This window comes from Gobius niger (genome assembly GCF_951799975.1).
Source record: "Gobius niger genome assembly, chromosome: 5".
Taxonomy (NCBI): domain Eukaryota; kingdom Metazoa; phylum Chordata; class Actinopteri; order Gobiiformes; family Gobiidae; genus Gobius; species Gobius niger.
The window spans coordinates 9,747,932-9,763,101 of NC_136856.1; the positions used below are offsets into that span (position 1 = coordinate 9,747,932).

A 15,170-nucleotide genomic window follows, 5' to 3' on the forward strand; every position below is an offset into this window, starting at 1 on the left:
ATATGGTTTTGTGAAGTGTTACACAAAATTAAACAATGTGGATTTTCTAAGCGGATAAAAAGGGGAACTATATTGTAAGGCGTAACATTACCAGGAGTAGTTTGACATCCACGCAGTAACGGACGCTAGACTTCCTTTAACATCCTTCATGATGTTACAGGGCGAAAAAAACTACCAGCTGATGAGACTGGGGTTCTTCCCAATCCCACGCTTATGTGGCTTAGCTGCGAGTCCTGCCCGTATACCTCCCTGTTTGCCCCTTTTTTTGTTTCCCATGGCACCTCTTGTGACACCTCCACTGTGCTGCAGGTGTGGGGTTATATCCTCAGCAAAAACACCGGGAGAGGTGTTTGTTTCATTGGTGCTTGCTTCAGTCTCCTTCTTCTGCACTCAGAACACACTCCAATGCAGTGGAGACCATTTTACTTACTTGCTTGTTTAGAGTTAAGAACTAACTAATCAGGGTTTGCTTCAATGACTGTGATCCTGTGGTAGCTGTAGCTGTGGTTTTGCCTCTTAGTATCCTTCACTTGTCCTAAAGCGCAACAATTTTCAAACCATTGCGGTACGTAATGCAGTATTTACACCAATCAAAACAAATCTGACTAAAACAGCTTTTATTACTGTACTGTATGTCAGCACTCTCTTGTTCATCTACCACAGTGCCTGCCAGATGTTAACAGCTGTGGGATATGCAAGTAGGGAGCCAAGTTTAGCCATGCAACCAGCGGGTTGTCCAAATTAACTTTATTTGTATCCCATGACAGTGCAATGAAGCGATCTAGCCACAACCCATTCACCTCCCTGAACCAGTCAAAAACACAATGCTTTCCGCTGGCCAAATTTACGAGTAATTACGGTCTAATTGTTCATCGGTCTTGGCTCTATTACAGCTCGCTAAATGCATGTTTATTGTTTTGAGCCGCCTCAAAATAGACTCAATAACACGGCGCAATCAATGGTAATGGCTTAAAGCATTGTGAAATATAAAAATGGCCGCGCTAATCTTTACGTATTGACTTTTCATATGATATAAGATAGGAGACTTCATAATAATGCCACGGCTCACGCAGACAGTTATGGCGGCTAATAATAGCAGTAAAGTAATGGAGGTAACTAAAAGGTAGTAGCAATATTAAATGACTGGGCTGGATATGTTTATGCACAAGCCATTATGGTGCGCTAAAGAGGTATCCAGTTTCTTCAGCTGCAGTAAATATGAGAAATGGAGATTTCTTTCAGGGTGAAAGTAAACATTAGGCGCTTTTGCACTGCAGGAACCTTTTGCAGTTTTTTTTTTCAGCGCTTTCGGACAGGGAGAACTGGGGTACGGGGCCGTTTAAGAGGGACTGTTTCAGCTCCAAAATGTTTTTTCAGTCTGTACTTATATAGAGAGAGCCTTCATTAATATGTGTGTTTTATAAGGAACACCACAATGTACACGTGTGCCATAAATCTTTCCAACACGTCAAAGGATCACGGTCAGAACAGTATCAATCCATCAGGCCGACTTAAGTCAATATGTGTTTGTGTCCGTGACAACATTACAAACGTATAGTCACCACTGTGCTAACAGCAGAACCTGTGCTGTATGGAAATGTGCGCGCAGATCTGAGCTAAAACAACAGCGGAGCAGCTTGTGCCATATGCGGTCACACAAATATGACAGAACCAGGCGGTAAACAACACCGTGTGACGGCAGAAGGTGATGCATTGGTTTACTCTTGCTCAAGTGTGTAAAACCAAATAAAAAACAGAATTCAACAAGGACTAAGTTATGACTGAATCCCCAACCAAATTTACCTTTAAAGTACCAATGAAAACCAAAACTCTAAACCAACAAATATATGAAGATAACTTTTATTTCCTTTCTATGAAGGAAGAAAATATATTAAAGCTGCCCTACCTGAAATTCTCTGTTATCAAACCATGAAAGTCGTAGGTAAAGTAAAATCTCTGTTGCATTAATACGTTTCTGTCTCTCAGGCCCTCCCGCACATCCTGATTGTTCACTTGAGTTCATTAGAAGCACGTCGCAGCCGGAGTTCACAGCGAGACTTGAGACGTGAACATGGCGGACCGCCCCAAGCTAACACTGTGAATTTAGCCTCTGACTTCTTGGTTAGCGCTGGAGGATAATGTGCTATATTATGACACATAACATCACACATGGTCTGTTTTTTTTGTTTTGTTTTTCTCACAATTGTTGCATTTGCAATGTGCCAAAATAATATTCCTACTACAACAAAATAATTTGATTATAGCAGGGTTAACAATGAAAGAAATCGCCAGCTAAAGAAGTTAACTCACTAATTCTGCAAACGCTTATTTATCAACTAGACATAAATTGGGTCCGGGATTCCATTTAAATGTGTGGGAACCGCTCAGACAGCTAAAGGCGTTTCTGTGATTTCTATGCTGTTACATTCAGCATGGCGGTTGGTCGCCATGGTGAATCATCTACCTATTAACACACGTTTTATTGTAATTCCTGGAGGATTCAGACCCACATTTGTCTTGACTGATAAGCTCAACTAAAAAGAAATTGCATGAGGACATATTGTACCAAAGGGACGGTGGGAGAAGTTGCTTATGTTTCTGTTCTCCGTAGTAATACCGTAAGTACCTACATAAGAAGGACAGCTCATGTTTCGGATGTAGAAGGATGTGGATGAAGAGGACTTGAAGCACTGAGAGGAAATTTAGAATAGAAAGAGAGCAATATTTTTCTGTTTCCAAAAGGAACGTAAGCGTAAGGTAAATGATCAGACTCAACCCACACTTTTCGGGTATCCCTTTTTTTGCAAGACTGTTCATATTCCAAAATAATTGCAACTTGTATGAGATTTCCTGTTTGAAGTAAATGCATCTTCAATGTGACACTCATGTGCAGAAGAGGGAGATGCACAACGTAAGGATTTTAAGACAGACAACAGCCGGGATTTTTGGACTATGGCCTCGGTGTGAAGTTTAGCGATGTTTCCTTCCCGCTCCCAACCCAAAGTACCCATCCCCTGAGCACCTGATTACCACAAGATCTAAATGACCTTAATGTTAGTTTGATTATATATAACATCATGAAATGTACAAAGTAGCCAACAAAAAGAAGAAATCTTATCACTTTGTCTCCTCTCCAGCCCGTATACTCTTGACTCCCGCGCACGTGTGACCTGCCAGTGTAAAATAAAGTTGCCTGTCTGTTTAATATATGGTAAGCATGTGCTCCTCGGGTCCCAGTTGTAATTTCCCAACTTTGCGAGACGCGGCGGTCAACAGAGAGCACCAGAACAAGCACTTAATTCATGATAAGCTATAATCAGCTCAGCGCGTGCAGACAGACAGGAGGACGTTTGGAGGAGAAATACACTTCAGAGGGGAGCCACATATAAATGGGTCCCCTACTGCAGGACGGGGAACAAGCACATTCAATACTTTGTAATTAGTGCGGCGAGTAAAATGATTAGTTTTATCATCAGTTAAGGATTTAATTATGAATAGTTTTAATTTCCGTTTTTTTTTTTCTTTTTCTTGTGCCTTTTAAATTTGTCCTGGCTAAAAGGAAACCACACAAAGTCTTTTTGTTTTTGAATAATTGATCAACTACGAACATGTAGCCGTATGGTCAATGTTATAAACCAATCACTTGTTTCATATGATGTGAATTCTTCATTTGCTTCATAGACAATTTCGCTTAACTCGTTGCTCAAACCGACCAATTATTGACGTGAGCAGAGCTGAGGGAAACAAAAGTGCACTGCTGTCAGCGAATACTGTGCCTTGTGTTTTGAAGGCAGATAGTGAACAGTTGTGAGACAGGTCTAAATCCAGGTGTGAAATCCAGACAGAAAACGGCTCATTTAACTGTATACATAACAATATTATTCACAGCTTTCAATGATTGTTTTTTTTTTATTTGTCTTTGTCTAAGTGTGATTTTATGTCGTCTACCTTTAATTCATCCTCTTTGCGCACAATTATGATCTAAAAAGCTTTCCCTGGGTACCGTTGTGTCAGTTACATTTGCCTCCCAGCACTTTCCTCGGTGGTATTTGCATGTTCTCCCCGTGTTTACGCAGGTTTCCTCCATGTGCTCTGGTTTCTGCCACCACTAAAAACATGAACTCGGACTTCCCTTACAAAGAGTTTCTGAAATGTCAATGGGACTTTCCTGTTTGAATAAAGTTCAAATGAATAAAACACACAAACATACTTAGTCCATTAGTTTGCTGAATCTATTTTGCCTAGAGCTGTTAGCATTAGCCATCAATCATGAACAATCCAGATGTTTTCAGCTGCCCATCGACCACATATACATACAGACGGCATCTCGTCATAGAAGGGGGCGTGGCTTTGCCGAGGGGGAAAATAGAATCTTTAGAGAAACACAATTTTCCACTATTTTTAGCCATTTTCTGGTGAAATATGAACTTATTTATCACACATAAGTAAAGTCAATTGTAAATCGGGCCCGTATGGATATTTTCTCACAGCAGATTGTTCAGTAGAGGTGAAAAAACGGCAGTTGTAGCTAGCACTAGCTAACCGTTAGCATTAGCCCGATGCTAACATGGATCATGTTAGCATTCTCCATTATGTATGTATTTATGGGCTGTTGCACCGCTTTGCTCCTCTCCATGTCTTTGTATCTTTATTTAGTAGAAAACTATATTCATAATTCAGCATTTGTTAAAGTAGTTTTTGAATAATTAAAGAAAGTATAGATTTTTTTTCAAATTGTTTTCCCCCTTAACTGTTTTCAAACATGACCATATATGGGCGATTCCAGAGATGCCGTCTGTATCTACTATAGGTGAGGTCAAAGCCTTGAAATCATTAAAGAATGTATAAACCTTTTTAGATTTACTTTCGATACAAATTAGCGTAAAAAGTGTCCTCTGAGCTAAGTACGAACTCAAATTCTGGTGCGTTTATGTCTTTTTTCAACACTTAATATCATCTTGTAAAATGTTAATGACGAAGAAACCGTAGAAATTATATAAATGCCTTGAAAAGGACAAAACATACGTCCCTGTATGTTCCTCCCTGTTCATTTCTATGGGAACGTTCAACATAAATTGGGTCCGGGATTCGATTTAAATGTGTGGGAACCGCTCAGACAGCTAAAGGCGTTTCTGTGATTTCTATGCTGTTGCATGCAGCATGGCAGTTGGTCGCCATGGCGAATCATCTACCTATTAACAAAATGGAAACAGTGTAATGTTTCATTGTCATTCCTGGAGGATTCAGACCCACATTTGTCTTGACTGATAAGCTCAACTAAAATGAAATTGCATGAGGACATATTGTACAAAAGGGACGGTGGGAGAAGTTGCTTACGCTTCTATACCATAAGTACCGATATAAGAAGGACAGCTCCTGTTTCGGATGTAGAAGGACGTGGATGAAGAGGAGTTGAAGCACTGAGAGGAAATGTATGAAAGTATAGAAAAAGAACATTCTTTTTTTGTTTTCTGAAAGAAAAGCAGGGTACCATTGTGTACTATCTCAACCACTCTATGAATATATAGGTAAAGAAAACCCATTTCCAATTCCAATTTTCCGCTACCTCAATAGGGGACTTTTATAATGCTTGAAGTTATGTGCAAAGCTTGTATAACAGATATTTCTTTTCATGCAGAGACCAATTCTATTCAAATAAGTAACGCATTTCTTTCTGTCTCCACATCTTTATTCCAGAGATAAAGCCAGATAAAACTACAACTTTTAAAGGCAGATGGTTTCTAATATCTGTCATGCCGATTCCACGATGGGGAAAAAAAAAAAAAAATCACCGCAATGGAGTTAAATGGAGTCATTTCGCTGATTGCAAAACAAGCAGGTGCCCCGAGGCAACATGTAGCACAACAAAACACTAATGGCGATAATAAATCCCAGTATAAAGTGTACACTATGTGGCTGTGTGCATGGGGGAAATGAGATTTGCCATCTTTTTTATTCGATTGCCGCAGCACATGCTCATTTGACTTGCATCTTGCCGTTTCCATAGAGATCAATGTCTCTCATAACCCGCCCTGCCCTCATCACGGATCTGATTAAACAGTAAAGCATCGCGACTGTTAAAAACACAGCGGGATATTTATTCACTTACGGGTTTTACAACGAGACAAAGGCAGTTCCTTTATAGAGATACAGTGCAGTTTAAAGAGGGTAATTTGCTAAAGCTTATGCGATGTGAGACTGAAAAGCGCGGTGTTGATCGAGCTACCAATAAAAGCAAGGATATCGCCTTTATCAAGATCATGAGAGGAATTTGTTTACTAACTGTGTAAAGTCTTAAAGAGGCAGGGATTCTCTTCTCGAAACTCAGGCTGCCTTTGTGTCGTTGAGCAAACAACATCTATGTTCCAGCTCGGCAGTCCAGAGAAATGACCTCACTCAAGACCTGAAGTGCACTCCTCCCAATTTTGTTCCAAATGTTCCCTGTGGGGACAATAAACCTCATGAACCCCAAGTTGCTTCAAGCGTCTGTGGCTCTGCTGAATGAATGTTTGAGGCGATGTACTTTTGGTCAGAGACTTTTGTTTGGTGACTCATTATGGCAGCCATATTAATTGATACATTAATATATCAATCACCATTTGTACTGAAATTAATCTTAGACACTGCACTCCACATTGCAACTGCACTGGGGAAACATTTTTCCTATTTCTTTCAAAACATAGCATCCTGCTTTGCAGCCTTTTTGCTTTCAGATCCACTGAAGCAAATCATCTTGCTTGTAGTCTATTGTGATTTCTATATTTTTATGCCATAGGCTGGATGTCCTGACACAACCTTTTCCGCTGATATTGATGTGGGACAAAAGTACTGGTTCGTGACAGCCTGGAGTTGGATTTACTATTTAATTTACTTTTGAAAGATATTTCCCTCTTAGGTAAGTCATGAATGAGACAGGGGCTGGTTGTAACACTTTTGTTTCTTGATTTCACTGCTCAGCGACTGAACATCCCACCAGAGTCACAGCGTACACTGAATGAAAGGTCAAAGCCCTGACTCTAAGTCGGCCTCTCTTCTTTTGTATATCTTATTGTAAAACACAGTTATTCACCGTCATGTACAGGAAAATGTTCCGTCTGTGGGGGTTGGTTATCCCTTTTGTTATTACTGGGGTTTTCAGTGTTAAGATGGAATTCGAAAAACAAAAGTCTAACCTTTTGTTTCTTGAAATAAAAGATGTAATAAGTTTCAACACTTTAAGCTGTTTTATTGATGTTTATGACTCGTTTTTACTTTGAAAAGCGTCATGGGCACCTTTTGGCTGCTGTAAGGCACGACACAATGAACATTTGATTGATTGATTGATTGATTGATTGATTGATTGATTGATTGATTGATTGATTGGTTGATTGAGTGATTGATTGATTGATTGATTTATCTTGAAGCTACAGTGGGAGGAAAAAGTGAGTACACCGCCTGAATCTCACTGAACTCCAACAGTTTTGTAAAGAGGAATGGTCCAAGATTCATTCTGATCGTTGTAATCTGCAACTACAGAAAATGTTTATATTGATGACAGCATGTTGTCCAGGCCCTGAGGCAACACAACAACCCCACAACATGATGCTCCCTGCACCAGGCTTCAGAATAGTTTGGGAGAAACACACAATGTCATGTGTGGAGGAAAAGTGGAACAGCACACCAACATCAGAACCCTCTCCACACTGTGAAGTTTGGAGCAGGGAGAATCAGGGTGTGTTTTGTTGCCTCAGGGCCTGGACAACGGGCTGTCATCAATATAAAAATGCATTCAGAAGTGTATTATATGTATATTATATTTAGCAGAAAAACCTGAGACATTCACAAACGCATGTGAATAAGTGAGAACACCCCATATTAAATCGCTGGCTGACACTTCTTTTGCAGATGCAGTTTCAGTTTAGACGCTCACAACGATCAGGATGAATCTTGGACAATTCCTCTTTACAAAACTGCTGCAGTTCAGCGAGATTCAGGGGGTGTACTCACTTATTTCTTCTTGTTTATATGTCATGGCCAATAAAAATATGATCAAATGTAAATGTTGGGGTGGTGTTAGTTCAAGCACACACTGTTTAATAATTCTTGTGATTTTAATAAAGATCAGACCACAATTTATGACCAATGTAGGCTGAAATTGGGAGAAATTCCAAACGGTGTACTCACTTTTTCCTCGCACTGTATGATTTATGTCCTTTGCTAGATAGTATATTTTTCAGAAACGAATCACCTACAGGCTTTTAAAACAAACAAAAAAACTCCTTTTTGAGTATTCCAAGAGGAGAAGCAGGATGATAAACTGTTTTGTAACATCATCATCAAGACACAGCACCTCCTACTGCAGTCTGGCGATAAAGAGCAAAGAGACGACGAACCCGTGAAGCAACCAGCCCCGATAACTCCTACGAAATGAAAGAGTGCTACGGTTGTCATTAGCAGTCACATAATTCGAGATTACCCGCACAATCTTTAATCTGTCCTCTCTCTCTCTCTCTCTCTCTCTCTCTCCTTTGAAATGCCTGCGTTTTCCCATCGTAATGCGTGTTACTCATATCTGATGGCCGCGCTGTGCTTGATAATAACGAGCTAGGACTGCGCCATGAAGGAGTTTGGCTCAGAGATAAACAAATTAACAAAGGCATCCGCAGCCTTCGCGCCACCGGGAGAAGCAGGAGGAGAAGCGGGGCAGGGAAAGGACTGGGGGGGGGAAAGAGAGGAGTCCTGCCTCAGCTCATCGCAATGGGGGGGCTATATACTCCGCAATCACTTAGGAGCCGCGTTATCTCTAGCAATCACCCGTCGCTCCCATTGTTGTGCTAATTGGAAATCTTAATTTGAGACATAATGTTATTGCCGGGTTATTTGCCGGGCTTGCTAAATTAATACACAAGCATGAAAAGCCTAAAGGAATAGAAAGTCATTTGGATATTAAAAAACGTAGTAATAAAGCTGTCACTGATTATTTGGAAATCATTTGAGCTCAGGGAGGGATTATAATTGCGTGAGAATGTAGCCTACTCATCATAATCGTCATGTGCGAGCGTAAAAAAATAAACTTTAACAAACTGCTACCGCATTCACTATTCTGTGCCATAAACAATTACTCCTGCTACTGTGAAATGTACGCACAGTCACGAATATTACCACCAGAATTGAACTGAACCAAGACTGAACCTGGACTCCTCCTTATAACACATTGAGTGCCGCGCTGTTTTGGGGAATTTTCTGTTGAGTGCCAACAATCCAGACCATTTTTTATGATATTTACAGCACCACAGCGTATTCTATGTTATACCTATGGACACAACCTATGGCGCGTTTTAAAGACGAGAATCTAAGCTCTCTGTAGGTGGAAACAGTTTAATTCTACGTGCCTTGGTTCCTGAGAAATCCAAAGCTAAACAGAGGCTAGGTTGATCAAAATAACTGCTTTGTGTTTTATGATTATGATTGATGATATGATCTGATTTAAGTCCTCTCTCCTCTCTGGACGGACACTAACGTTATGGGAAGAGGCAAATGCCTAAATATATTACTTTCAAGTCAATTTTCATGGACAATATTGTTGACACGTTTTGAAACACTGCGTGTTATCGATCGCTTTTGCTCATTATCAAACAGCCTGGTTCTCGGATTGAAGACTTTAACAGGATGTTTCTCAGCCGTCATTGGGCCAATTTTAACCATTTAAATATTCAGAGAAACATTAAAATCTCCACTGTTTCGATCTTTCCATGAGAAGCCGCTCTGCTTTGTCAAACGCGCTCCAGAGAGCAAGAGAGAAGTGTCGGGTTTACAGCTGTTCTACGCAACACCACGCCCCCTTGGACTAAAAAAGAAGAAAAGAAACGCAATGAAATGTCCAGATCGTGCCTTTTCACAAGTTTTTGATCATCATTTATTTCACTTCTCACAGAGCTACCAAAATCACAATTCACAATATGTTTTTTTTCTGTTTTTGGCACTCAATGTGATAATATGGTTTGCTTATTTTGCAACAACCTGAAAAGTTTGAAGGAAACTAAATGAACTTGGATATTAAACATCGATATAATGGTTTCAGTAAGTTATGAGGAGAGACTAAATTGTCAGAGGGGCACATTGACCCAGAACGCTGTGCCCCTACAATCCCAGCAGCGCAGGTACACCCAGCACAGCTCAAATCTGAGTAAACTCTAATAAAGGTCTTTAATAACCGCTTCATATTGTGGTTCAGAAAAAAAAAAAAAAAACGTTCTCCGTCTGAAAAGATTTGATCTATTTACAAAATAGTTCCTAAGCATTTTTGAAAGACAGAGAGCACTTTAAGAACAAGATGCAGAAAGCGAACGCATTTGCAAGGCACAAAAACTGCTTTCAAAACTGATCCATTAGGCCGAAAAAAAACACTTTTGTTGGTGTGTTTGTTGAAGAAAAGCATTACTTATTACTTCTTATTTAGTTGTGTTACATGGAGCTTCCAGGCATTCCCTAGTCGTTCCATTCAGTCATGTATGCTGTGTATGTACAGCCAGAAGGTCCCAGGTTTGCTTCCCCTTTTCTGTGTGGAGTTTGCTGCCATGGCGACGTAATGGATGGATGGTCTGTTTAAGCCGCTATACATGCCTTTCAGTCATGTGACCTTTGTTGTTATGGCGGCCATTTTGAATACCGAAGTACAATTACGCAGTACTACAATATGTAACAAAATCTCTACTCAGGATGAAAATGAATGTACTTGTAATCATAACAGTAAAAACACGGCCCCAGAGACGCACGTTTATGTGGAGAAACCAGTGAGTCAGTGTTTAAGACGTTAGCATACTACCGGTTAGCATTTAGCTTCAACAGCTCAGCTCTGACCTCTCCAAAAGAAAGCCCTGAACCACAAACATCGAGGCTTGGATATAACATGTGACAGAGGTCAGAGCTGAGCTGTTACTGTAGTATTTCCTCAGTGTTCATAGATGTGAGCCACACGTGTTTATCGTGTTGAAGCCATTGACAGTTGATTGATGACAGTTGCTAACCGGTAGCATGCTAACGTTTTGAGCAGCGTAAACAGCAAACCCACAGCTGCAGCAAGTGGGTTTGGTGACCTAGACCTAGACCTACATTTTCTGTGGGTCTTGAAAAAACAGTAAAAATCCTAGCAAACCTCTGGCAGTGGGAAGCTCTCTGATTTGAAAATGGCTGGTAGTCAATGAGTTAATATATAGTATTTTCTACACAAAAACTTTCACCCACAGACATGGCAATGCGCTGTAATATTAAAGCTGTTTTTTTTATTTTGTAGCTTTGCAAGAGTCAACAGTGTCTTTGTCTTCTCCTGTAGCAGCTCATTTGATCTCAAAAAGCCTTCTGCAATACATGTGAACGCACTGGTCTGGCTGAGATTGTACCAAATAACATTTCTGAAAGGCAGACAAACTAAGATAATGCATTTGGAAGTTGTGCAATTGCTGGTTGGATACACTTTAGTCCGAGCAAAACCACTTTATCAAACCATCTCTCCATGCTCTACGGCTAAGTGAGCTTCTGGAACATTGGATTTCGAACACACTTTCTTTTTTTGGTCGAAGAATACAGGTAAACAAACGCACCTGAAGGATCACAGTGAAATAGCAAACCTTTTTTTCCCCTACTAATTGGAAACAATTGTCTGTGAGTGCTGGTCTGTGAAGTTTCCGGAACTTCATCGAGGACAAGAGGGAATTGTCCATATATACGAGTGAGCCCACGGCAACTATTCAAAGTGCAGTGGCTCATGCTCATACAACTCTGTTCCTTCTTCCTTCAAGAGGCAAAAATACCGCCAAAGTGCTGATGTCCGACATTACTGTACATCCACGGATCCAGACAAGAATGAAGAATGAAGAATCGGAAGTCAGGCCAAGGGAAACGTTGAATAAGCAATTTTAGATCAGCGCAGCATTTTTTTTTTCTGGCAATGCGTAAAAGAAAATAATCAAATGTGCTTGTGGGCCATAAAAGAGCATGCTAGAATTTGTACAAAGTGTGATATTAGAATGATCGGGCATCCCTTCCAAACAGTGTTGGGGCTAACAACAAAACTAACAAGTTACAAAAATATATGAATTTTTCTAGTAACTAACGAGTATGAAAGGGATAATGCACGACGAGGTGTCCATTATCAGAAATAACTGGACGGTTGCTTCCGTGGAGTCCAGTTATTCTGATAATGGACACCTTGTCGTGCATTATCCCGCTTATACCATGGTCCCGCGAACTGAGACTGTTCACTGGGGCCTGTTTTCTTATTTTCTAAAGTAATTTTTTAAGTTATTTCACTTTTTAATCAGTTTTACCTGAAATTAGTTCCAGCTCAAACCAGTGGAGTGATATAGAACGTGATTTAACTGTTATTTAACTGTTGCCGGGCTAGGTGTATAACGGACACCCTCCAGCCAATCAGAATCGAGTATTCACCCCGACCATGGTATAAAACTTTACTTACACAAAATACAGGAATAAATTAGACATTACATTTCAAATAACTCGAGTAACCAGTGCAGTTACATGTATGAACAAAATAAAACTCCCTCCAGATAAAATGCAGCACCAAATAAAGTTGGACACTGGTGTATAAGATGCATGTAGTTAATGAAGAGAATGGGTAAAGCAAAGGAAAAGGAAATCTCTGACTGCACTTTTGCTCAGTGGCATTATTACTATATTCAGTTTCTATTTCACCAAAAGTAACTCAAAGTAGTGTGACTACATTTTTGAAACAAATATGTAATACAAACATAATACTTTTTAAGAGCTGTAATCACTAATATAGAATATATTACATTTTTTATAGTAACAGGCCACCGTTTTTCCATACTGAGATATGTTCTTACCTGAGCTTAGATGAGTTGATACAAACTTGTCTGGTATTTGTTCATGCCCTCAGTCACGCAAAACGACCAAAGATGTTGTTAGCACTTGGCCTCTCCGAGCATATTCCAATAGCTCCAAACGGGGTGAAGGTGGAAGTTGACCTCGCTCTTCCATGAGCACACACAAAGACCAGACAGGTACGTATCAACTGGTCAAAGCTCAGGTAAGAACATATCACAGTATGGAAGAACTGTGTGCCCTCAGTCACGCAAAAAGACCAAAGATGGTGTTAGCACTTGGCCTCTCCCAGCATATTCCTATGGCTCCAAACGGGTGAAGTTAGAAGCTACCACGCTCTTCCACGGGCACGCACAAAGACCAGACAGGTATGTATCAACTCGTCTAAGCTCAGGTAAGAACATATCTCAGTATGGAAGAACTGAGGCCTATTCCTTTTAGTAACTCGCCCCAAAACTGCTACCAAACCAGTGTAAAACCATACAGCGGGTTTGTATTCTGGTCGTTTTAAAAATAGCACTTGCTTGTTGCCTGTCAGCTGGGTTCATCCAGAGTGGAAGTGCAGAGCCATCAGCATAACTGGGTCAGACATACTTCTCCCCCCGAATCAATATCTCGACTTAGCTTGTTTACTGGGACAAGGGCAGCAGTCTAATTAAAGACCCATCGTTGCAGCCACTAAAACATGCATGACATAATCTGTACGTGAGCAGCTGTCACCGATGGTATACGCAAAAAAAAAAAAAAGTAGGAGGCGGAAAAGCTATCATGCAGACATTTTCAAGCATTTGTTTACCACTCTTTTCCAATTCCGTCCCCCCCCTGAATGTGCGCGATCTGTTACTATGATTTGCCACCACCACTGGTCACTGTTTACACCCTATATAACATGTACAAGCGCCGGCTGACTGCGCTGCGTTAGTGAATCCACGCATGGCTGCAGATACTTTGGCTGAGTGTCACAGAGAAGAAAAAAAATGGAAAAAAAAGATGAGATTCAGCCAAATGTAACAGCTGCGTTAACATGCTTTTGACCGAGAGGAGAGCAGGGCCAACTATTTGAGATGATTGGCTCCGGCTTGGCATAGATCTAAGGAAAATGTGTTGTTATTCGGGCTGTAATTATGGTGATTCAGAATTAGCGAAGGCTCGTGAAATATGCTAAAGCTTGATTTATATTATCAGACAAATAAACAAGTAATTTTCAGGGATATTGCACTCACTTGTTAGTTCCTGGCTTTAAATAAACAGTCGATGTAGCATTAACGCCGCAAATAAGTTTTGATTGCCCATTAGCGACTCCCACGAAATATTATCAAGCTCAACAATCTGCCGTCCGTGATTGGGCTAATATTGCTCTGGACACCAAAACAAATTTGGTCAAGACTGCTTCTAAATATCATCTCTGTGTTCAGTCTCCAATATTAGATAATTACATCGGGGACAAAGTATGATTTATTAAACCTTGGAGCTAATTTATTTGGTTTCTTTATTACTTTTTGATAGCAAGACTGTCCTGAAATAACACCCCGCACTAATGAGAAAAGAAAGCTCAAAATCGATACATACACCCGGTCTGGCCACGCTGTTATTTGATGAAGATGGGAAAGGGCAATGCATCATGGGAAATGGTCAGGTTTTTTTTTTTTTCTGTCTGCGTGTGTTAATTAATCAGTTTAAATTACAGAATAATTATGTAATAGAGTTACCTAATCATTAAGAGCACGCTGCCTCGCTCTACTTTGAAAAGCGTAGTTGTTTTTGTCATATATTGTGTTTAATTAGTAGATAAAAGATATCTATTTGTACATTACAGAAGAAAGTACAAACCTCCAAAGAAGATATTTGTAAGGCAATTTACCTTTTGACCCTCTGCCTTGACCAAGTGCATTTTCTCCAGTCCGGCTTTACCCAAGTCTAAGCGCTTCTCGAATGGAGCTTAGATTATAGGGCAGTGCAACGCCTCATTTTAAAGCTAAGACCTACAAAACTGATCTCACCAAATCTTTTTCTTAGTGTTGCTGCCATGTTGCTGTCACCTTTTAAACATTCTTTTTTATCTCATTTTTGTGACATTTTTGCTGCTTTTTTGTCACATTTTTGTTATTTTTTTGGTCACATTTTTGTATTTTTTGTTACTTTTTTATTGCTTTTTTGTCACATTTTTGTTGCTTTTTTGTCAATTTTTTTGTCATATTTTTTTGCTTTTTTGTCACATTTTGTTGCTTTTTGTCACATTTTTGTTGCTTTTTTGTCACATCTTGACTTTCTATTTTGACACTTTTTTCAAGAAGCTTTTAGATTTGCATAGTGCCAACAATGTGTTTGGT

At 40.0% G+C, this 15,170-nt stretch overlaps 1 protein-coding gene across 1 annotated transcript in view; it reads right to left on the bottom strand.

Moving 5' to 3' along the window:
• tenm1 (teneurin transmembrane protein 1) overlaps positions 1 to 15,170 on the bottom strand; it is a 464,310-nt gene that overhangs the window by 268,075 nt on the left and 181,065 nt on the right. The window lies entirely within an intron of this gene.